General features: G+C 43.6%; 1 protein-coding gene across 2 annotated transcripts in view; it reads left to right on the forward strand.

Moving 5' to 3' along the window:
• The first annotated feature begins 909 nt into the window (after positions 1–909).
• LOC121711240 (heparan sulfate glucosamine 3-O-sulfotransferase 5) overlaps positions 910–24,171 on the forward strand; it is a 42,905-nt gene continuing 19,643 nt past the window's right edge. The window contains exons 1-2 of one of the 2 annotated variants that reach the window (XM_042094641.1): positions 910–1,023; positions 1,197–1,308. The gene's annotated coding sequence lies outside the window, so the exon portion shown is untranslated. Of the gene's footprint in view, positions 1,309–24,171 lie in introns of both variants that reach the window. The other variant, XM_042094640.1, reaches the window with a different exon arrangement.

Genomic DNA, 24,171 nt, shown 5'->3' on the forward strand with positions numbered 1-24,171 from the left:
AGCATGGGGAAGAGACCATTTCAGCTGCAGCATGGCACAAATGATCAAGCACTATACAGACAAACTTGAACAGATGGGACACATTTATTTTCATGTTGGGAAGATGAATTACACCTCCTTAAACGTGATAGGTTTGCTTAAAAGTTGGTCAACAAACCTCAGGTTTTGGACAGGTTTATTCTAACTTTTCTGCATTTCATATTTCAACATTATAAACAACAAAGCAGTTGCATGGCCCTCTGCATAAGAATGAGTGAGCCAAGTTGTCTTACGCTTGATAGACTCAATCTGTTCTAGGACAACTGAATAATTGAAAGTTCTAACTCAGAACCATCTGGCAGTCAGCAAGCCCTTGGAAATATCCACTTCTCTGCTAATAATTTCAGGAAGGAAAGTTCCTAGTCGACCATAAACATTTCTAATATTAGAGTAGCTTAGATAATAAGTGTGCTATTGTTGACTGACCTGTGGTTTGACAGAGCCAAGCTTCTTTTTAGCTTTTAGATGCCATGTTATTGAAGTCCATACACTGAGGACTGATGGTGCAGGTGTATCATGCTGATTTTGAAAAACAGTGAGTGTATTGATCTCCAGATAATCAGCTTCATACAAACTCCTCATGGGCAAAAAATCCCCCTGGAAGCAGAGCAGTTATCTACGACTGGTTTAATTAATGGCATTTGAAAACAAGGAAACTGTGCAAGATTGCCAACAGCTTACACTGACTCCCACACTTACCCTTGGTTATGTCTACCATCAACTGTGTGAAGTGGCCAGCGGCTCGTCTTGCGCGCAACCACCCAACTCCCTCAAGTAACACGCCCAATTCTCAACATCAGTCGTTTGTCACAAGTCGGCTGCTACTGGCTAAAGGCAACGGTGGGCAGAACCACTGCCTCTGCAGCTCAAAAGCATCCACTCGCTATCAGGGTGATAGGAAGCAAGCAATGTGACAAATGCACCACAAACGATATCCAGGACGGGACAGCCGAGAGCTTCGCCTTCTCTAACTGACTCTAAAACGTCCGTTGCATATGTCGTTTATGTCATTTGAATAGAGGCATATTTGATGTGCATGCCTCTTGCGCCGTGAATAACTAAAAAAGAGTTTTGTGGGAATTTCTAAATATTTCGAGAAAATTCGCGTCGGAAGACTGTGATATAAATCTAATTGCTGTGTGTATAATACTCCTCAGTAAAAACAAAAGCTCCTTCTGGAAAGAGTGTTATGTGGAAGCGCGCACTGTCCGTATCTCGAGCTTTTCACCGGTGAGAGGGTAGCTGTGAACCGTAGAGGATGTTGAGCAGGTAAGCCACACAAACCAGTTTGATGGTCTTTAGTAAACAATGTTAGATATCCGCCTGGTACAGTTTCGTCTTTACTTTAACAAAGGTATCTCGTGTAGGTTTATTTGTAAATTGACACCTTAGCGCATTGTGCTACCATGTACTTTTTGCTTTGAGAGCGAGAGGCAAACTATCTCTCTTTACAAACTAATGATGTCGTTGTCGTGGTTAGCTTGTGCGCTGCGGGAGGGTTCTGTTTGTTTATGTCCTTTGGTCCATTGTGAATAAACGAACACAGCAACCTGATCATGACAAGTTGTGTAGTGTAGGGATTGCGAAGCATGTCATGAACCTACACTTGGCACACCGAGGCACATACTTTCCCAGGGAACCTCGGGTAACGTTACCATGGCAAATAACACTGTCCTTGTCCGAGGAACTCTCTATCATATTTCTCTCAAATCACTCTTATGACTTTCCAAGCATACACCGTTGGCTGGACACTTTCATTTATGCTGGTATATTTACAAAAAAAGAGTGATTACTGAGCTGTAATGGAATTGAGGGTTCTTTAAGCTTGCTGAACCATCTGTCTGGACTAAATAGTGTTGTGGTGTTGGAAGTGTCATACTGTCTTGGTGTGATTCCTCTGCAGTGAAGTGAAGGATTGTTTTTGTTGTGATGTACCATCCATCCACAATAGAGATTCATAAGCGCTCTGCATAAACCAAGGCCACCAAGCTGATAACAAGAGAAAGGCATGGGAAGAAATATGCACACTTCTCTTCATTTTAAAATATAATGTCAGATAATATTAACATATCATCAATAATCAACCATCAGGAGAATTCTGTCTTTTTTGTGTGAGAGAGCAAGTGTATTGCTTTATTGTCTCTGTTTGTTTATATGTGTGTGTGTGTGTGTGTGTGTGTGTGTGCGTGTGTGTGTAAGTGAGTTATTTGGCTTGCTCCCTCTTTCTCTCTATACTCTCCTCATGATCATTTGCTTTCATTACTGTCTGCAGATGCTATTTGGAGTGTAGATCCAGCTGTCATCATTACTCTGCATTTAGTATCTAATAGGGCTTTTGTAATTAGTGAGTCCCTAACCCCATTTATAACAGTCACTGGAAATTGAATAAATAAAGCACGCAGATCAATGCTGAATTAATGATCAGAGCAGGATTTAGTCAGATTAGCATGCATCTACACATTGCACTACACTGTTGGACACTTAACACCACAGAGCGGACTTCTGGGAGACCCCGACATTTTCACTCTGCCGACCAGTTTGGTATGCTAAACAGCCTCTGTTGTGTGCTATCTCAGCAGAGAGTTCCATCTCCAGCTGCCACAGGCTGGGCAGAACACACTAAATAAGTAAACGCTCAATCTCATAAAGGCAGTCTCGCCATCGCCCGCCCCCTCACTCACCACACAGGCTGGCAGGCAGAAGAGCAGACTGCTGTGCCGTAGAAAGCTATATATTAAGCACACGGTGGTGGCCAACAGTGGGCATTACTCAGGTCCGCCAGACTTGCTTTAGTCATCCTAATGGGTACAGCATGTGGCTGGAGAGTTTTGGGTGGGGTCTAAACACCCGTGGAATCAGCACAGGTACTTCTTTGACCTTTGGGGAGGCAAAATAAAACACACAATGTCTGTGCAGTGGCTGATGTGATGATTGGATGGCTGAAGAACTGCCAAGGACTGTAAAACTCTCACAGAGATAGAGAGAGAGAGAGAGAGGCTATAGAGGAGACAGACACACTGATCAGTTTTACAATGTGGTGAAGTAGCTATGGGAACAGGTGAAATCCTTGTGCAGTTTGTTCCAAAAAACCCAAATGTCATCAAATGAATCACTTTCAAATTAATAGTGTCTGGACTATAACAAATGCATGGTGCTAGAAAAGTCTGAGCAGTTTTTTGCATTGTGTGTATGACAGCATAAATATGACCTTTTCAAAATTAATATGAGGGTGATATTGTCCATCAGACAAACCAGAGGTTGAGATGGAATACACTTGAATTGATTTTCAGTTGAAATGTATACTTTTTAGAGCATTGTTTAATCTACGAAGGGGATTTTGTCATCTGACCTCTGTTTAAACTGTTTAAAATGCATAGGAAGGAATGTACTGCTTGTTTAACTTTGCTCTGAGGCACTGTGTGTATAGCACATGGCTAAATTAAGCTCCATAATCAATCTTGTTTGACACTGATCCTCTACTGTCATCATATCACCCTACTTTTGACATAACAAGCAGTACTAAATTTAAGCAGACATACTTGGGTAACAATGGAGGGGATTAATTGCTAGCTCAGGGGGCTAACATGTATTGAAAAGGCATGGTAATTTGTTGAGGCTGCTGCAATATGTGGAAGAGAAATTTGTCAATCCTCTCAGCTGACACCCAATCTAAGTCATCTTCCTCTGGCTGGAGATATATAGCTAAGGTGACCGTGATCATTATTCACAGACTGCTCTTCCTCTGCCCACCATTCTGTTGCACTCTGATCAAATGTGCTCTGTTATCCTTCTGCGTAATGATTTGAGAAGGTTAAACCTTACAACACTGAAAGGACAGCATGTTTTAAGACTTCTCAGACCAGTGTGTAATATACACAACAGTGAATTAGTGTTAGGGCTCTTGTGACTGTGATTCATGCATAGATTTAGCCACAGATGGGTGATTGTCTGCTGGTTTGAAGACATATTCAAAATTGCAATAATGAAGAGTCAATACAGTATGTTCTGTTGAAATTTGTTTTAGGAAAACCTGAATTGAATATGAAGAATTATAGAGTGGTCTACACGATTGTCTAAAGTGATGCAGATTTGTATCATAATATCACCACATAAAGTCTTATTTCAGAAATGACCAGTCAGCTTTAGGATGTAAAGCTATAGCTACCTAGTGATGAGGACTTCAATGGCAAATAGTGTACTGAATTAGTATTGCAGCTTTATAGCAGGTAGATCACATTAAATATGACTAACTCTACAGTTTAAAGTTCAAATATGAAATTAAATTAAATATTAACTAGAACAAATAAATCTAAAAAGACCTCCTAGTTTAGTAGACATTAAAGAGGGTGAGTCAAGGTGCCTTTCATCTTTTAGAAGAAACAATGAATTTGTTGACATTTCTTGAAACTGTAATTGGTTTCTTGAACATGTGATTGGTTCACTGTTGCACACACTGATTTGCTTGAACATGTGATTGGTTCACTGTTGCACACACTGATTTGCTTGAACATGTGATTGGTTCACTGTTGCACACACTGATTTGCTTGAACATGTGATTGGTTCACTGTTGCACACACTGATTTGCTTGAAAATGGAGCAGAAAGGAAAAGGAAAGTTAAGAGGCCAACAGTACAAATCATCTTCTGGTCTCGCATGTGCCCAGCTCAAGATACAAATAAAATAGTTCTGTGAAAATATGTTGTCTTTGTGACTAGTCCAATAACTGGTTTGTTTGTCTCACTTAGCCATATCTCAATACTTTCAGAATACATGTAAATGGTAAATGGTAAAAATAACAATAAATAAGCATATGTAAATGTATAGACTATTTAAAACATTGGTATATGTTTGGACCACTGATTAAGTTGGATACTCAAATCAGTGTGATATTTGAAAATGTTTTATCTTTGCATGCTTTTGCACAAAACAATAACATACTACAGATGACAAAACAGAATTTAAAATGCAGGTTAACAGTATTTTAGTTGATGATCACTATATCACTGTCAGAATCAGCTGTGGCCCACTGGTTAGCACTCTGGACCTGTAACCGGAGGGTTGCTGGTTCGAGCCCCGACCAGTGGGAACGGCTGAAGTGCCCTTGAGCAAGGCATCTAACCCCTCACTGCTCCCCGAGCGCCGCTGTTGTAGCAGGCAGCTCACTGCACCGGGATTAGTGTGTGCGCTTCACCTCAGTGTGTGCTGAGTGTGTTTCACTAATTCAAGGATTGGGATAAATGCAGCGACTAAATTTCCCTCACGAGATCAAAAGAATACATATACTTATACTTAATCAATGTTATCACTCCATAAGTGGATGTGCTTTGAGCTGTTTTCTGGTGTAGCCTTCTGACGTTCGACATAAACCAAATAGCTAAGCTAACTGAGGTTATTCAGCTAAAGTTATCCAATGCAGTTTCAGATTGTTTGCTACTGGGCTCCCCCTACAGTTGTGGAGTACTTATATTGTACACTACTGTCATAAATACCACTCATTGCACTGAATTAGAAACAAATAGTAGGCTATTCCACAATTGCCGTAAAGCAATTTGTGATTCTCCAGGTCAGGGAGAGGAAGGTCGCAAGGCAGTTTCTCTGTGGCTGGGAAGGGTACAGCTGGGAAGGTGTGTCATTCTCTCTATTACAAGTTAGTGTACCATCCAAATGACTTTGAATCTGCAAAGAAATACCGTAGAAAGAGGAAGAGGAGAGAAATGACAGTAGTGCTCCAGAAATGACATTTGTTTGCCCAGAAATGACTTTTTATGTCTATTAGTCAATTATGTCTATCTGCTTTACTCTTGAAAATGAGACCTGTATTTATGCATACTGTGGGGCTGCCATTTCATATCAGCGTCCTGTAAGTGTACAACTGGGAGTATAAACTCTGTTGTAGTTGAATCATACATCATTTATTTCAATGGAATAAATGAAGTGGCAAAAACAGGCAACTTATTTGCCTTAATGACTGGTTTAACCGCACAGGACACATATTGGTGTTCTGTGAACAAGTAAGTGGCAAGATTTGGTGTTTCTATTTTCCACAAATTATTTCTCAGCTTTGTACTATGTTGAGATCCTATTTACGGGATTACTTGCTTGCTATGCACATTTATATCCCTTAATGTAGAGCTCAGTGTTTGTATTGTTTTTTGGATTGTTTCATTACAGCAGTTAATGGTGTCCCCACCTTCGCTCTGTCATGCACTTCCACCCCATGATTGGAAATCAGTGCCTAAAAATCAAAGCCAATCTGCTCGCTACCCTCAGCTGAGCACAGTGCTCCAGGCTACCTGTGGCCATCTCTGTGTTGACAGAATCAGCAGGACGAGCTGCAGTGTGTCCACTCTGATTGACTGCAGGTGTTCAGCCATGCCTCTTCCCCGAGGAGAGGTGGGCTCAGAGATATGTCTCAGTTACGTCCAACCCTTTTCTTCACTCTGCTGTTCTCCTTTCATTTCCCTGTCATAAGAATGCGCTAGCTACAGTACGTACATATGCGTTAGCTGCTGCCAGAGCACAGCAATTACACAACGCAATGCTGATGAACTTGGACTTCATGCCATTCATCTCAAAGGCAAAAGCAAGATTTCTAACACAGTTCATTTAACTAAGTTAGTTAAAGGAATAGTGAGCGATTCTAAGCTAATACACTTTCAGCAAATATCTCCTAGCAGTGTGTTCTGCAGCGTGGGCACTGAAAAAAACAACAACTCTGGTTTCCCTACACAGCCCTGGCCCCATACACTGTGTGCACCCACTCACATAACACTATTGCAGCCAATCAGAAACAGGTGTCACTATTTGCACCCACAAACCTATGGTGGGATGGGAGTTTTTTTTGTGTGTTCAAATATCAACAGTCTTCATCCAGAATCGCCATCTCTAAGTTCACTAAAGTTAGCCTGACCCCAACAATGACTGCAGTGATGTGTGGGGGAAGGAATAGTTTTGTGTACTTTTCCCTTGTAGCATCCACAGTTGGAGATTGGTGGAGGAAAGGCTTAGACATGCAATCTACTCTTCACTGTGTATTTGTAAAAATATTTTTTTGTAAACAATCTCATGCTGTAGCTACAGTGGTAGCGTAGTTGAAGTGGCTCCAGAGCTATTGAGGTAAAATATTTTTGTCATTATGGTTTGTATGGTTTAGCTGGGTGGCCCTTCATGCAGTGTTCAGATGATGCCAATATCCCCACCAGTCTCCTCAAGGAGTTTGTCTGGACATGCCCAGTCAGTCAGCTGAGATCTCGAGCCGGTTTTGGAGGACCCTCTCACTGGACCCATTCAGTGTGCTATCTCAGGGAGGCATATGCCCTGGGTCTTACACAGACATGGCATATGTGATGGTGAACGTGCCTGCAATTTTGAGGGCATTTGCCACACTGTCAATTAACAGGGTTTATAGGAGGTGCCATGAACGTTACCATGGTAACCGGAATCTTTGGCAGTGGTTTGCACTCCCTGCAGGCAAGTGGAGTGCAGCAAGTTTTACTGTTACACTGTAGCTACCATTTTAAAGATTCACAAGCCGTAGTGCCCAGGGATAGAAACAATAAGCATGAAATACTTAGCCTAGCTGTCAGTGTGAAAGATGTGTATGTGTGTTTATGTGCTTGCAGACCTAGATTTCTGGCTGGACTGATTCGGAAGCTTAATGCTGTGGCTATTCTGGTTCAGAACCAAATCTGAATGGTGAGCAGATCTTAACGGAAGGGAAAATGTATGTTTTCCTCTACCATGTTATTCTGGAAAATATTCTGTTACCATGCTATTCTGGAAAAAATAAGTGTCATTCTAGCAAGGGGCATTTGAATGATTCCTTGTCATAATTGGGGTTTCTGGTGCAAGGGCTGTTTTGGCGAGCTGGCAGTGGCGTGCAGGGTTCAGGGTAATTGAGTTTACTCCTGCCCGAAATCCCAGCGTGGCCCTGCGAACCGCCAGGCACCCCAGTGGCGGCCTGTTGTCCATCTGGCTGACTCCGCGGCCGTCGGCCGGAGGAGGTCAGGCCGACATGGCCGACTTCATCTGCCGCGCTCCATCCGGCCTGCTCTCTCCTGCTCCCTCGCTCGCCCCTCTCCCCCTCTCCCCCTCGCCTTGCTTGCCTCAGCAGATGCTGTTTGCTTTTGCGCCGGCCAGAGCGGCTGGTTTGAGAGTCCCTCCGTTCAGCCGAGGCTGTAAAGCGACGCTGATGAGGAGTAATCTGAGTTGGCCTCAGACAGGGATAAACACCCCCCTCCACTCCCCCCATAACACCATCTCGTTCCCCGGACCCGCCCTGCCTCTGCCCTCCCTGGTGTGAGTTATAGTTTACATTCATCTGAGAGAGCACTTAGTTGCCAGTCGCGCTTTGTTTTCAAGTATTCTTTTCACTTGGGCCATATTGATCGCAGTTGCAGAGTGTTAATGATGAGTCATACTATTAAATGTGATGACCCACACTGTATTCAATTACCCCCTTTTCTGATGGAGATGGCCCCTTGTAATTAAGCTTTAAGCTGATGCGTTTACCAAGGGAGAACACTGTGCAAAACACAATTACTTAGCCCTTGCACTTTTATGTGCAAAGAAGAAAAAAATACCGAAGTGACAAAGTCCTGCTCAAGTTTATCGTTCTCATTTTTTATCACTTTCACACAGTAAAAGAGATGAATGTTTGCTGAAACTGCTGGAGTAAAAATGGTGATGTGACACTGGCAGGATAATCATTTACTGGCACTTTTTTGGGGATGCTCCTGCTTTTTTTTCATTCTCTGTGGAAAGTTTGCGGGGAGAAATGCATGGTGCCGTCGAGCCTGTCGGTCATACTAAAGATTTTATTCCCATTAATAATTGAAGCTTGATGAGGCTGAGGAGAGACAATGGCTGGTAATTACCTGGCTGAGGGCTGCCCAAAGACTGGGCCTGTCATCCTGTCAACAGACACGGAGTGGTTTACAGTCACAGCAGGACGAGAGTGTCTGGGTAACTGTTTCATCATCTCCTGTATTATGCGTTCTTTGATCTCCGCCTTGCTGCAGTAGCCACTGTGAATGTTGACCAGCAGGAAGGGGAGGAGAGCTATCATGGAGCCTTTTTAGATGTTTCAGCTGTGGTTGTGGCTGGGGATGTGGGAGAGCTCAAAATGGAGAGATGATGACTCCTTTTTTTTCTCCCTAATGGAAGAGCTAATCATTAACATAGCAAAAGCAGAGTGGTGCACATATCTGAGATGGGTCCTTACTGCAAATTGCATGCCTCCTGTTAAGGCTGGTCACTCCACACTGATTATTAGTGGTGGATTTAACATGTGTGCACATTGACTGAATACATTACTGCACTTATTGTGTAATCACATTCATATTTCAGGACGTAGCTACAGCACTCCTGGTTTCAACCTGTCTCTGATTACAGAGATTGTTCATGATAAGAGCGCCATTTTACACCACATAAATACTTAACTCATGTTTACTTTCACCTTGCAATTGCAATGGCATGAAACAAACATACTCTACTCCTCACCATCTGCCCATGTGGAAAGGCCGGCTCAGTGCTGATTCCGTATTCAGGTCTGCTTTCTAATAGTCTTAGGATCTGTAATGAGGGAGATGTCAGCGGCCAGGCAAGGTGAGAAACTGGAAAAGTTTCCGTCGTCAAAATAGGAAAATCCCATTAATATTAAATTCCGCTACAGCGAGCCACAGATTTAACAGTATTTCCTTTTGTCATCAATTATCCAACAGTGTCACAGTCATGGCGGCTGGCACGTCTGCCAGTTTGAATCAGAGCCTGGTCCATATAAGACAGCAATTAATCTGACCTGTCTGATATCCTCTACCTATCACAGCTGTTGACAACACGCGGTGGACGAACATGCAGCTAAGGAGAGCATTTGCATTGAGCCCATCGCTCTGCTGCAAATCAGTGCATAATGCGAGCGCAGAAGGAGATTACGTGCCCCGCTTGTGCTCACAAGGAGAAAAGCAGCCTTTGAAGTTTCTGACTCAACACAGGACTTCTGAGAACCCAGGCTGAGTCCCCAGCTAGTCAGCAGATTGTCAGTTCATATGAGCATGCAGGCACTGCGTTATGCCATACCATCCCCAGCTTAACAGCACCAGGAAATTAAGTAGGGAGAAAGTCTGCCATTTCATTGAGCAAATATTTTTTTTATTCACCACTCTGAAGTCTCTTGTGACTCTTACATTTTTTGAAAAAAAAAAAAATATATATATATATATATTAGGGCTGTCAAAATAACTGATTCATTTCAATGAATTAATTTGAGAAAAAATAACTGATTAAAAAAAATTAGTGCAGATTAATCGATTCCGTATGACCTTTGACCCCGAGCCGTTCTATCCAGTAAAAAATAGACTGTAAAATGAGGAGAGAGAAGAAAACGTGCTGCCTGGATCATTGAATGGAACATTTACTGTTAAAAACTGGCCTGATGGTGTTGATAAAAATAAAGTGTTGAAAATAAAGTCCTCTGCAATGTCTGCAGCAAGGAATTTCATATCACCGGAGTTCATCAACTCTATAGTCGCACATCAATGCAAAGAAATAATTGTTGACATTGAGGGGAGTGTTAACTTATTTTCATTGTGTCCCCTATCTGTGGCCTGAAATGCCTTGTATGTGAAAAAAAAAAACTTCTTCCCGAAGCACTTTTGAATTTATTTCCTCAGCATATTAGGTCATATCATAGATTATTATGATATTATAGAACATTAAAGTTCAAAAACTCTTTTATTATTATTTTCACTGTTCATTTGAACAGTGAAAATAATAATAAAAGAGTTTTTGAACTTTAATGTCACTAATGCTGATTATTTAATGATTCATTTGAATTTAAATATTTAACATACTTTCACAGCAAAAATTATATATGCGATTAATTTAGATTAATTAATCACAGAGTATGTAATTAATTAGATTATTTTTTTTAATCTATTGACAGCCCTAATATATATATAAAAATCCCAATATAAAATTCCTTAAATGAGACAAACCCAGGAGTGCTGATAAAAATGGCATGCTTCACCATGCTCTCTGTCCCTTTGGATAAAAGTGTCTTCTAAATGACTAGGAGTTTGGTGTTTTGAAACTTTTTAGGACTACACATCCTTGTCCTTTAACACAAGGAATATTAATTGAAAACCACATTGAACATTTAAGCCATCGTGAAAGAAGAGACTGACAGTTTGCCTCAGCTCCCAATTCTTCTGTGAAAAATGGATTCCATTCATTTATTTCTCATCGGTAGAGATAGATGTTGCCGTAGGCCAGTGTTCACTTGGCTCTGGTGCTGAATCAGATTCCAGGTTCTTTTGATCAGATGATCCACCCAATCGGCTCAAAACAAGTGGTTGTCAGGTCCAAAACACTTTCAGCTATTGTGCCCTCCATATCTCTTGGCACCCCTGGTGAGATGAGTAAAAAGTCTAAACTAACCCTAGGAAATAAAAAGCAAATCATCCCCTTTTACCAGAGTCTTACGAGTCTTCTCCTGCTCTCATTCCCTGAGTTGTAGCCATATGGCCTTGTGCTCAAGTCTATTTGTGTTACAGACACACAGGTGCACACATCCAGGAGGTAGAGACATTTCCACATGCACTGCTTATATATTTATACACAGTATCCACATATTCTATGTAGGCACACACAAACACGCACAGAGAGAGAGAGAGAGAGATAGAGAGAGAGAGTTGGTAACAGTTCTGCTAAGCCTCATCCTTTGGGATGCAACCTAAATGTTCTCATTCTCTCATTCTCAGCCACACAGGACAGGAGAATGCTTTTCTCTGCCACCTCTGACATTGTCAAGGTAGTGAAAAGGCTTTGCCTGCTTGGCTCAACCACTGAGAAATAAATGTGGATGGGAAATATCTTTAGACGTTAATACTGAATTTAGGTTATGCTTTGGAGCTATTCTTTCTTGACATGGGACTGTGGATGCTGATGAGGGTGTCCTCTCCTGGGCTTGAGACCGTAAGTGGGCCAGGAACAGCCTCCCACTCGGCCCGGATCTGGAATGTGTCAAATCTCAGAGGTCTCAATTAGTGCTGAAGGAGACACTGTGGGACCAGTGTGGGAGATTTTTTGTCCTCAAAGCTGCAGTGTTGCGTCAGATACTGCACTGTGTTCAAAGGCTATTTATGCTGCAAGGTGTTTTTCTTTTTTTTAAGATAATTAAAAAACGTTTTGATTGTTTTGCATACATTTCAGATGATCCATGTTTGACAAAATATTCAAAACCATGAGAGATGATAAAAGGTAATGATTGTGAGCATGCATGTGAGCATATCTGTATCAGTGCTTAAGATGCATATGTGTCTATGTGTGTGTGTATGACTAGTGTGTATGCACGCACACAACTGTAAGAATATTATTTATGCTTCCCTGTCCTGACTTGCCGAGATAACAGCAGACACAGCAGAGGCCTTTTTAATAACAGTTTGTGTTGAACCCAGTCGGCAGTGACCCCGAGGGTCAGCAAATACATTTACAGGTCACCTACATCCTCCGTCTTACCAGGCGCTTCCTCCTCCGCGCTCCAGACGGACGCGCATCTCCTGATTAGACTCTCCGCCTTCGCCGCACATCCCGTGGAGATGAGCTGTGGGGATGTGGGGTCAAAGTTCACTGGCAGAGAGCTTGGGGAGGGGGGCAGGTCAGAAGGTCATCTGCCTTAGATCCATAGATTTCTACATTACATCCATAACACCGGTGGGCCCAGCAGCAGTCCGTGTACTGCGGTAGCTACTCTCCTCTGGCAGGGTCTGGGCAGTGAGAGCACTTTAGCAGAAGCCCCTGGAGGCTCATCCTGCTCTCCACAGCACAGAGGGACACAGACCTGTCACATGCCCTATTCAGATCATCTGCTCACTCCACAGAGGGCTGTGGTGAGCGCTGAATACTGCAGGGATGATTGGAGCGCAGAAATATTGTAGATACACACTATGATATCACTGATGTCTTTAGAGTGTGAAAATAATTGTCAGAAAATGAGTGAGTTCCACTTTGAATAACAAGTACATGAACCTCCTAGGACATCCAAGTGCAACCACCCAATTAGTGTAGATGAAAGTTAACACTCCAAGGTTGTTTATTTCATTTGTTTACTAGCTTGTTGTGGAGGGAGCGGTTAGACCATGAACCCAGAAGCCCTCCCCACCGACTGAGACTCTAGCTCTGTTATGTTTGAGTCCGGTGAGCGGACACCCTCCTCTGCGTGGTGAGTACAGCTGTAGCAAGTGTCCCTGAGGCACGGTTATTTTCTGGCTGACCGATCGTCCTTGCGGTCAAAGCAGCGCATACCTTCTCTCCCCACTTAATGAACCCACCTGTGACATCATTAGCGCTGCCAAGACGTTGCTCCTTACACTTTCACTGATACCACTGCTCCTTCATTAACACAAGTTTCTAGCCATCCTAGATACAACTTTTCACTTTTGCAAAACAAGCATTGCAGTTTGTGCGTAAATGTAATGTAAATGTATTTTTTTTTATGTAGCATAGGGAATGTTTAAATTGTACATCATGATATTGTATTCACGTGATGTATGTGCCTTTGCCCTGTTGCTGTCTAGAACTAGATTAGGCCAAACTATTTTCTCTATAGGGTTGAATGTACAGTAGTGATTGGAGAGTAAATGATACCTTAGAACACAACCAGACAGAGCTGGGTCTGAAACTATCCATGCAAATTTACCCAGATTGTTCCCAGATACTATGTATTTTTAATTGGTAAAAATGATTAGTTGCTTTATAAAAGTAATCAAATTCCACATGCCACTGATGTGAAATACAAGCCACTTTGTGTATGATGTTAAGTTGCAGCAGGACTGTGTAATTATCCACAGAAGGACATATTTTGTGGCGCTGTCCATGGTACTGATTCTGACACTAACTCATAGGGTTTGTCAGCCATTTTTGCCAAGCTATTGCCAGCCAGCTCTTCAGCTGAGAGAGAGAACTTTCTGACTACACATTTTTACAATATGCTTTAATCCTCTCACCTGAGTTATGTAGTTGACAGTGCCAGGCCCGGGGTGGGTAATCGGGAGAATTTTGGGCCGGTCGAGGAAAAAAATATTGAAATTTGTCACGTTAGTCTATCTTCTCTTAAGGATATGTTTAGTTATTTAGGCTAATGTAAGAAAGAGCAATTATGCTACATGATAAACCTACTGTATATGCCTTGTTTGCTCAGAAGAGGGTGTAGTAAAGGAGTAGGGCAGGCTAAATCACCAAACCACATAGCCTACCCATGCAAAAACATGTAGCCTAAACATTAGTTCAATATGCCTCTTTGTGGAAGCTTGGGATAGGCTACATTTCAAAGGCTTTCTTTCTTTCTTTTTTTCTTTCTTTCTGTTTTTGTTAACTTGTGGAATAGTGGAATATTTTTGTTAACTTCTCAATTTCGCAGTAATCACACAGAGGCGTGTGTCATCTTACCCATATCAGGAGCTTCTCAGCCCGCTGTTTTACCAGCCAGCTGCTTGGAACTCATTAGTAGCAGCAGTCGTCTGTGCAAATAGATCTGTTTGTTTTGCAGGAGCGTTGTATTGGGGGAAACGCTACATCAAACTATTTGTTCAGTGGAATTCAATTCATAAGAGACGTGCGGCAGCGTTCCGAATGGATCTGCCTCTTGGATCTGTGTGAGAGGAAGGGGCCATGGGGCTAGCGCGTCCAGGAGAACAGGAGATTCTTGATAACGAGCCCGCAGACGCAGTAGCCGGCAAGGTGCGCCCTCCGTGAGCCAGAGGGTGGCACATGTAGCAAAAGATTGATGAAGGCCATGTTGTCAGGGCAAGCACATTTTCACAGCCAGGTCCAAGGAAGCCATGGTCAAGGTAAAACTCTGCCAGTATTTAATACTTAGCCATATGGACAATAGGTCCCAATGTAGCAGGGAGACAAAATATGGCCTTGTGAAGTGGCATGAAAGAAATGTTTTCTTATCTCGTTCATCTCGGAAAGTATAAAGTTGTCTTGTTTGTCTCGTGGCCATGAGGGAATAGATGCTTATCGTGAATCCTATTATAAACCAGACTTTATTTGAACACTCTGATCACAGACATGCATTTTAACACTCAGTTATAAATAAAGCAGTGGCAGGAGCTGCTATGATTAGATGAGTGTCCATAAAGCTGTAATAACTTTACTATAAAAGGGCACACAGTTTATGAAGCCAACTCCACTCTGTATTATATCCAAGGTTGAGCGCTCGCTCTGGAGAGACAGACAGAATCTTATTAAAAGAGAGAAGCATAGCACAATAACATTATATGTCTCTGGCCTCCAGTTGTTGACACTTGCTGTTTGTAGTCATTCATAAAGTCTTATTGGAATGGGAAGAGACTACCTTTATTTTGAGAGTACGCTCTGACAGGCAAAAGCTCTGTTTGACATCTGAGAGGAGCCTTGCTATTGTTTGTGGATGCTGTTTCCTGCTGTTCCTCCAACAGGGCTCCCATCACTGTAACATTTCAAACGAAGATAGAGTTTACATGCACAACCACATGCTCTCTCTCTATCTCTCTCTTTCTCTGTCTCTCACACACACACACACACACACTCACTGGATCTCCTGGTCTCTAGATGTCCTGTTTCATGGGAACTGTACTAGCTGTGGATTTACTGTTGGCTCCAGCTGATGCACTCTTCATTATTTGTCAACACTGCAGATCATCACTTATTAATGTTGTCTTCATACTTTATTTATTCTACTGTCAAAACACTTCAGCTGGGACTTGGGGAAAGTTCCTGTGTTTTCCTTCACAAAAACACAATGGCAACTTATTACCCAACATTCTCCAGCAGGAGACACATGTAAGGCTCTTCTTGCATGCCACTGCCTTGTTACTATTGACCCATGTACACAGAAAAGGATATTTGAAGTTTGATATGTTCTCCCAGACGCATGGCTCTGTTTGACAAGCTACCTGAGTAAAGGTGTGTTTTTATGCCTTGGGCACTCTTGGAGGAGATTGTTTGCGGCACCACCAAACCATCGCAGCCTTGTCAATCAGCCAGGCCTCTCCCTCCGGTTATTGTGAATTTTATAGACACGTGTGCTCAGAAAGAGTCGAGGTTGAGCAGCATGTAGTTATCCAAACTGCAGCAGTGGCACTCCCGGAGCCCAGAGCACCCAGAGGCCAGCCGGAGGACGAGAGGCGACAACACTTGAACTCAGGTGTGGATCAGGACGCACGTCCAGCAGGTCCACCTGGCTATTTTTGGCCCAGTCCCTCTGGTACTCCCTCTCCGGTGTGGCTGTCAGGTCGGGGAGTGTCACCCTTACCCCGAGCGCACAGCCCTGTCTAGCCGCGTCGTGCCGCTGCTGCACGAGTGGAAACGTCATCTCGGGCCAGGCTCCTACGCCGCCGCCAAGCTAAACAAGCGTGAGCCCGAGTCTGAAGCTGCTCTCCTGGCAGCAGCTCCGCTGGCGCCCACCTCCAGCAGAATCCGCCCATGGCTTCATCTGCTCTACAGTCTGTCTGGCGCTTTTTGCAAAAATAGAAAGCGGAGTTGGCAGCCCGAAAACGCACACGTTCAAAGGAATACATCCAAAAATAATAAATTAAAAAAACGTCAGCTGCAATGTTAGAAATGTTTTTCATTTAATGTGCAAGCCTGCAGTGTCCATTATCCTCAGATCCAGTGTTGGTTTTCTCGTATTTACTTTAGTATCAAAGGGGATTCTAGTGTGTCAGTAAAAGTAATTACCAGTCTGTCAGAGTATTACTTAAAGTCATTTTAAAAATGTTACTTAGTTAAGAGGTGGTTTTTAACTGGATAAAACAGTCAGTGTTCTTGTTCAGATCAATGAACACGCCTTTTTTAGCTTTTCTTTTAAATTGACCAATGTCCTGTACCAGCTCAGCTGTAAAAACAGCCAAGCCAGCAGCGTCCCAGAGGAACTCCAGCATATGAAGGTGGCTGTGCGTTTCATGAGAGGGCAAATGAGCTGAAGTCAGAATCCCAGAGAACTCAGAGAAAAAAGGGCCTTCGTTCCCCAAAGTTCTAGAAGAGAAGTTAGTGTGTTCCATTATATCAAAGCAAATGTCTGTTTATTGGTTATCAAGTAAACACCATCTGCTCCTGATTGGAAAGATTGGCCACATGGATCCAGAATAGTAGCACACATTAAAGGTCTGCTCTGTCAACATGGTCACTGCACAGTTACCACAAGCATGAAATCCCAACCTGCTATTTGGAGATACGCCTGAGAAAGCATGTGATTTGGATTTCAAATGACAGAGTGGAGAGGCCCCTGTGCTGTATGATGTATTCGCTGTCATGAAACGACATCAAAGGCAGTATGGAGTACATTTTTAGATTTCGGAATATACTCCAGTGTGACCTCTTGCTCATACCTGATGAAATGAGGAGATCTTTTGTGTTCATATTCATAAATACCGCCAAGACACTAAACTCAAGGTACATTACAGGATGAAGAAATTGATGCAATGGAGCATGAATGATTGATGGCACAACTTCTTCTTTCAGTGTTTTTTTTTTTTCAATTTTTGAAATGAGTTTGTGCACAAAAACAGCAGCTGTTGCACCTGATTTCCATATGCCAGTTTGCCTAGCACCTGTGCTCTGGGGTTGGGCTCGTTGAGTCTGGCTACAAATTGGCACCAGTCTGGCAAGTAAATATTGTGTTCAGTGAAGAAACAACGAATCCATTGATCTGTGGCGGTGATTCACTCCAGTGTTGTGCCTCTATGGTGGGGATGTTGATTTGTTGAATGATTCTTTCCCCTTGAAGCCGTAGTGAGATGGCATTTATTGGACTCTGCATCAGGAGAATCACAAAGGACCTGCTGAGTCATAATAAAGCTGGATGGTTATGAATGTCTAATGAAGAAGGAGAGGGAGAGAAAGAGAGGGAGAGAGAGAGAAGCATAGCCTTTGGATAGGATAGTAATAGTTGAGTGGCACCCACAGTCTGCCACAGAGGCTGGGTAATTACCTTGGCACACAAAAAAATCTGTCTTATCTTTAATGAACACTTGCCCGTGGAAGCCTTCACATTTGTTTGAGAGGAATGCAGACACACACACACACACACACACACACACACACACACACACACACACACACACACACACACACACACACACACACACACACACACACACACACACATCTCCTTAAAGGCTTGATGTGGGTGTGCCCTTAGTGATGCAGTATTTCTTTACCACTGCTGGGATTTCAGGACTCATATTTCTGAGGTGCTTTACGTAGAGGGCTTATAGGCGTAGGTGTGTAGGTGATAGACATTGGTGCATTCTAAACTAGAAAGCGTGTGTGGATAGAAATGTGCTGGATATGCAGTCAGTATTAGTGGGTGGTGTGAGCGCGGTCATCCTATCTCTGCTGCTGAGGTGAGGCCGTGCTGGACCTGATGAGGGGGATCTGAGTGATCGTCCCTCTGCTTGTGAGTAATTATTACAGCGCCGCTGAGAGCTCGCTGGGACCTTTTATCAGTCACATCTCACACACGCGCGCATTGATCCCATCTTCCTTTAGTCGGAGTCTGCTGACACGATCTGTGTCTTCATTTATCTGTCCCTGGAATCTATAGGGAAATCAAACAGCTTAAGCCAGGTCTTGAGAGAAGGCTATTAAAATGCTTGTCTTCTTAAGCCTCTCAGATTCTTTTTTTAAATAACGATTTTGTAGTCCAGGTTCAAAACCGATCAGAACAGTGGGTGGGGCAGAGATAGAGGAATAGGATGTAGGGATTTATATGGCAGAAAGGCATACTAACTGCTCTACATTTAATTACATGTTACAAACTTTTGCAATCAACAGAATGCACACAACCTGCTCATCCATCCAAGCAAGCAAGCAAGCAACAAACACAAGTATATTTGCATAATTATGTTATGATTGGCTACATGTTAGACAATTTTATTACCATAAATGATGAGGTGCAGGCTGCAACGCTTGAGGTAGCAAGCTGAAGGAGGAGAGAAGAGAATGGAGCTGGAAAGGAGGCTGGTGGTGGGTTTCCAGAGGCGGCCTATCTGCAGTCAACAGATAGCAGCCTGAGTGGATCAAGCAACAGATGAGTTGCTGTGAGCCAGCGACAGAGCAGGAGGAGGGGGACGCATGCTCACACTCAGTGCACCGGGCCTTTGCACTTCCAGCGTGCTCACACTCAGTGCACCAGGACTTCCAGCGATGGGAGGGGGGGCAGCATGACCGAGACAGGCAGGCGGGGGGGGGGGGGGGGGGGGGGGTTCTGATGTCATGGGAGTGGGGATGCGGGCGACAGGATCACTGTCGTTTGACGTTGTGCCACATGGAAGTTATCGCTGGAGGAGGAACCCAGGAGTGCTGAGCTTCAGGGATGCTTCACTGTGAAGAGGTCCTGTCTCAGAGCTGCTGGGTCGTGTCCTGCTGTGGGTGGGGCCGGCGGCAGGGTCAGATGAGGCAAATGCCGCTGCTAGTTTGAGTTTGCAGATGCACTGCCTGTTGCTTCCAACGAACACAAGATGAACGGTTACACAGCCAAGTGTAGTATTTATTGTGACTAAAATGTGTTGTTTAGTTCTGCTGGTCTAAGGGAAACAGGGAGTTTGTTGTCAGGTAAATTCACCTATAGGACGAAACGCACATCAGCAGTACAGTGCATAATCGAGGTCCTGCTGCAGAATTTTCTGTGATATATGACTAGTAATTGATGGTACTGACGGGTCACTATAGTGAATCAAATTGACACTGAATTTTATAGCCTCAAGATCACTTCCTTCTGGTCACCACCTGTAACCAGTTAGGCGCTAGTATCTTATTGGTTGCTTGATGTCAGCTTGACCAATAGTAGTGCCTTAATTTTGGCCGTCAGTCAGTTTTACAGCTGACCTTCAGGAGGGCTCTGCCTGTTAATTTATGGCAAATAATGTTCTAAGGAGACCCATTTCCAAGATTCACTGTCATTCCCCACTAAACGATTACTCTGCTTCCCAAGACAATCTAGACTCCTGACAGGGCAATCCAATAAAAAATATTGCCTAGCCACCTAGGTGTCCTATCCAATTATGTGGAGTAGAAATTAATACTTTTAAAAGCTGCTAGTTTTTGAAAGGTTATTGCAATTTATCCTAGCTGTATCACAGACTGCATTATGATGTATAGCCGGGTGGCATCATTTAGTTTCTATGCAAGCACTCTGCAACATTGAGCCACGTTAGCAGCCTATTGATGTAACACTTCCTCTGAACATTCGAAGCACACACCTCACTCTGCGTGCGTCTGCATGCTAATCTAAGAGAACTGTTTTTCTCAGAACTGTATAGTCTCACATCTGGGCCGCCTGTAATTGGAGGAACGAATGGCTTTATCCCTGGTTTTTGTAGTCACTGTTGGGATCAAAGCACAGGATTTATGGGCAGTTCTACTGTGTCTCTGAAGCTCAGCTGAGAAATGTTCGCCTCACCTTTCTTTTCCTCTCGGCGTGCGGGCGGGCAATGTGGTGTTAAGTGGTCAGGGGGCCGAGTGGGCTGCTGAACCTACAGAAACGTGGAGGCTCTTGCCCATGAGTAATTAGAGTGCCCCAATCAAGGACATCTGTTTCCCGAGGCTCTCGCGCTACATAAATACAGTAACTTGATGCAAGAGGGCTAAAAGTGGACTTGCGTGGTGACATTGCAGTTTTTCACCTAACCCCCCCCCCCCCCCCCCCCCCCCTTCCTCCTCCTCTTCATCCTCTCTCGGCCGACTGCCAGATCATGCTATAAATTAGTGGATTAGTTTTTGCTGGCCCGCAGCTTGATATCACATCAAACACGCACATTAGCCCTGTTCACTACGGGCTTCCCCTCTGGATGGATGCTGTTGGACTGCTGGCTGATACTATTTATTTTCCCTAATTATTTGTCAGCCAAGCAAAAAAATGTATTCAAATATATTATGCAAATGTTATGAAGTAGCTATCAGTCTGTTGCGGCTTGGTAGATTATAGGTACAGCATTTATTCAAGTCTGAAAAGAGCTGGATACCTGGGCCAAGCCTGCTATATTTCTCTACAGTAGGTAGTTGATAGATGCTGTAGATTATGGGGAGTTACAAATAATACATTTTGGATGACAGATTGATGTTGACGATGAAACTGTCTGTGTGGCCTTTAATACTGAACTAGAGTAAAATGTTGCCTTTTGTAGGAGTTCTTACTTGTTTTTGCTTGCTTGCTTACTTGTTTAGTATTTGTGGTCATGCTTATTATTACTGTATGTGAGCATTTGTTAGTATTGTGATAAATAGATTCGGTTGCAAAAAGGCAGAATATTCACCCAGATGCCTAAGAGTTTGTGTTCTGTGTTATGGCTTTGTACACTGAAGATCTAACTCCCTCATGGATACCCCTGCCAGGACAGTCTGATATCGTAAGCCATTAGACACCATTTCTGTGGTACGGTTGTTGGAATGAGAAACATTGTACAACTTTAGGAAACGGCTGCAAATTAATCTTGGTAATGCTGCTGATAGTAATGACTCGGAATGGGGCTTTTACATAAGTAAGCATTTTGTTTTGCGAGCATTAGCAGTAAAGGCTGGCGAGTGGAGTGAGAGTCATCTTTCAGCCAGCCTTCATCCAGACCCAGCAGTGCAACAGCCAGCAGAGCAGAGCAGAGGCCCCGCCAGGCCAATCTGCCCCTGAGAGAGGGGAGTGTAAGCAGACACACTGGGGGTCACAACCTTAGCCACTAGTCCCACCCTTACACAACACACACACACACACGTACACACACACACACACATGCATACACACACACACACACACACACACACACGTACACACACACACACACACACACACACACACACACACACACACACACCTGATGGCCATGACAAAGACCCTTATCTCTGGTGCTCCAGTTCTCCCTTCTCACCAGGCGAGCCGTTAGCTGTGTCTCTCTCCCTCCCCGAGTGCTACTGGGGCACTGGGCACGGCAGGGGACAGCTGCACAGCAGCCCAGTGCACTCGGAGGACATGGGCTCCATGACACACGATCACCTGCCTGAAGTGTAACTGTGTATGGCTGTCCTCCACATCCACTTTCATGGTTCCTCGCACGCTCCACACAGAGCGCAGATGCAGCAGAGCCACGGGCGGGGACATGGCAGGGTAGCATTTGTATATCGAGCGTGCTAATCTGTTGAAATCCACATTAGACCACTGCAAGGAGATTAATATAATTTATCAAATTCGGGCACATGTGCCTAAGTGACCTGTCTGTTCTTTTCAAAGCCAAACTCAGCGGTGTGTCATTAGTGAAGATGAAAGACTCAAGTTGATGAGCACAAGCGTTTTGTTGGCTGAAGTCATCCGTTAATTATTGAAATGACTCAGAACTTGGGCATATTTGCATAAGTTAAAAGAGCATTTATTCTGCATGGCTAGCCTGCAACATCACAGAGAACGCTGCTTTGTTTGCTCCATGGACTATGGGATATAGCCTTGCAGAATTGCCTATGGCAAAACAAGTATCATAGGGAACAGGTAATCAGACCCCTTAACACTTTTACAGGCAGTACATCTGATCCAGCTGTGTGTACTATTCACCGGCCGATGACTCTTTGGTCACCAACCTTCTGATCTGGTTTGATTATGAGAGTGATTTCCACGTCCATTCCACTTTGCCTCGCTACTTTCACTATCATCATTTATGGGCATCATACATTTTATTATCTAGCTGTATATTTCATTTTTAGATGGTCTCCCCTTACAATGTCATTCCCTGTCTGTCAGCCTCTCTCTCTCTCTCTCTCTCTCTCTCTCTCTCTCTCTCTCTCTCCTCTCTCTCTCTCTCTCTCTCTCTCCTCTCTCTCTCTCTCTCTCTCTCTCTCTGTTTGTCTGTTTCTTATTTGACGTGTCTGTCGATTGGTATTCTTCATCATTCCAGCTTGATCCGTGTTAGTGGACAGAGCTGCCTTATGTGTGAGGGAGATGGACAGAGCTGCCTTATGTGTGAGGGAAATGGACAGAGCTGCCTTATGTGTGAGGGAGATGGACAGAGCTGCCTTATGTGTGAGGGAGATGGACAGAGCTGCCTTATGTGTGAGGGAGATGGACAGAGCTGCCTTATGTGGGAGGGAGATGGACAGAGCTGCCTTATGTGTGAGGGAGATGGACAGAGCTGCCTTATGACTTCTATTGATCTCACCAAAACTCACGCACAACAGCCCTTATAATATTCTCCTGGTAGGGAACAGTCCTATTGCATCAGTCTGCATGGAATAAATTATGGAGAGGCTTAAAGCAACCAATCAATATATAATATGGAGAGAAAGGTCTGTGAGTTATTTTTTCTTTCAGGGGCATTTGCGCAGGATTTCATATCTAAGCCTTTCAGTCTCTTGTAGAAAAGCCTCTCTTCCCTCTGTCTGGGTCAGTCTGCGGCCCCAGTCGCGCTTGTGTGGGTCCAAGGTGAGAGCCACAGTAATTGCACAGACCCAATCCTCCCGATGCTGGCCAACAGGTTCTATTTGTTTACTTGAATGCTTCTGAATGTCAGGTTTTAATCATAATCAAAACCTCCTCCTTTCTGGCGAGTCCAGCCACTTTGTGGGCTGAGATTGTTTCAGTGAGCAGAATGGCAGCTATAAAAAACTAATAATGAAGTTATGAGGACAACGGCTCTGTCATAATGTGGGGAATGATTTGGCCTCGTGCCCAAAGTTTCATGTATAAATCCTGTCTGTTCCTGTTTATTCTAATGAACTGCTGGGTAATCCAATAAATTGTGTTTGATTGGAAGAACTTATCCATTTAACAAAACAGGAGAGCAACCTCACTCTATGCTATCTTGGCTTCTGGGAAAACCTCTCAGAGTGAAACAAGCCAGAACAGTTGACCAGAGGCCAATGGAATATTGGGGACATTGTGACAGGGGTATGCAGGTACACTTAGATAAGGACTGCTACATAGGAGCTATACCTACAGTGTGTGTGTGTGTGTGTGTGTGTGTGTGTGTGTGTGTGTGTGTGTGTGTGTGTGTGTGTGTGTGTGTGTGTGTGTGTGTGTGTGTAATGTGTGCATAAATATAGGCCATTGAGCACACTGTTTACTGAACCAAAATAAGCATGCTGATGACAAGAAGAGGAGCTACTTTGTTTGCT

Source organism: Alosa sapidissima, chromosome 6 (assembly GCF_018492685.1).
Source record: "Alosa sapidissima isolate fAloSap1 chromosome 6, fAloSap1.pri, whole genome shotgun sequence".
NCBI classification, from domain to species: Eukaryota; Metazoa; Chordata; class Actinopteri; order Clupeiformes; family Clupeidae; genus Alosa; species Alosa sapidissima.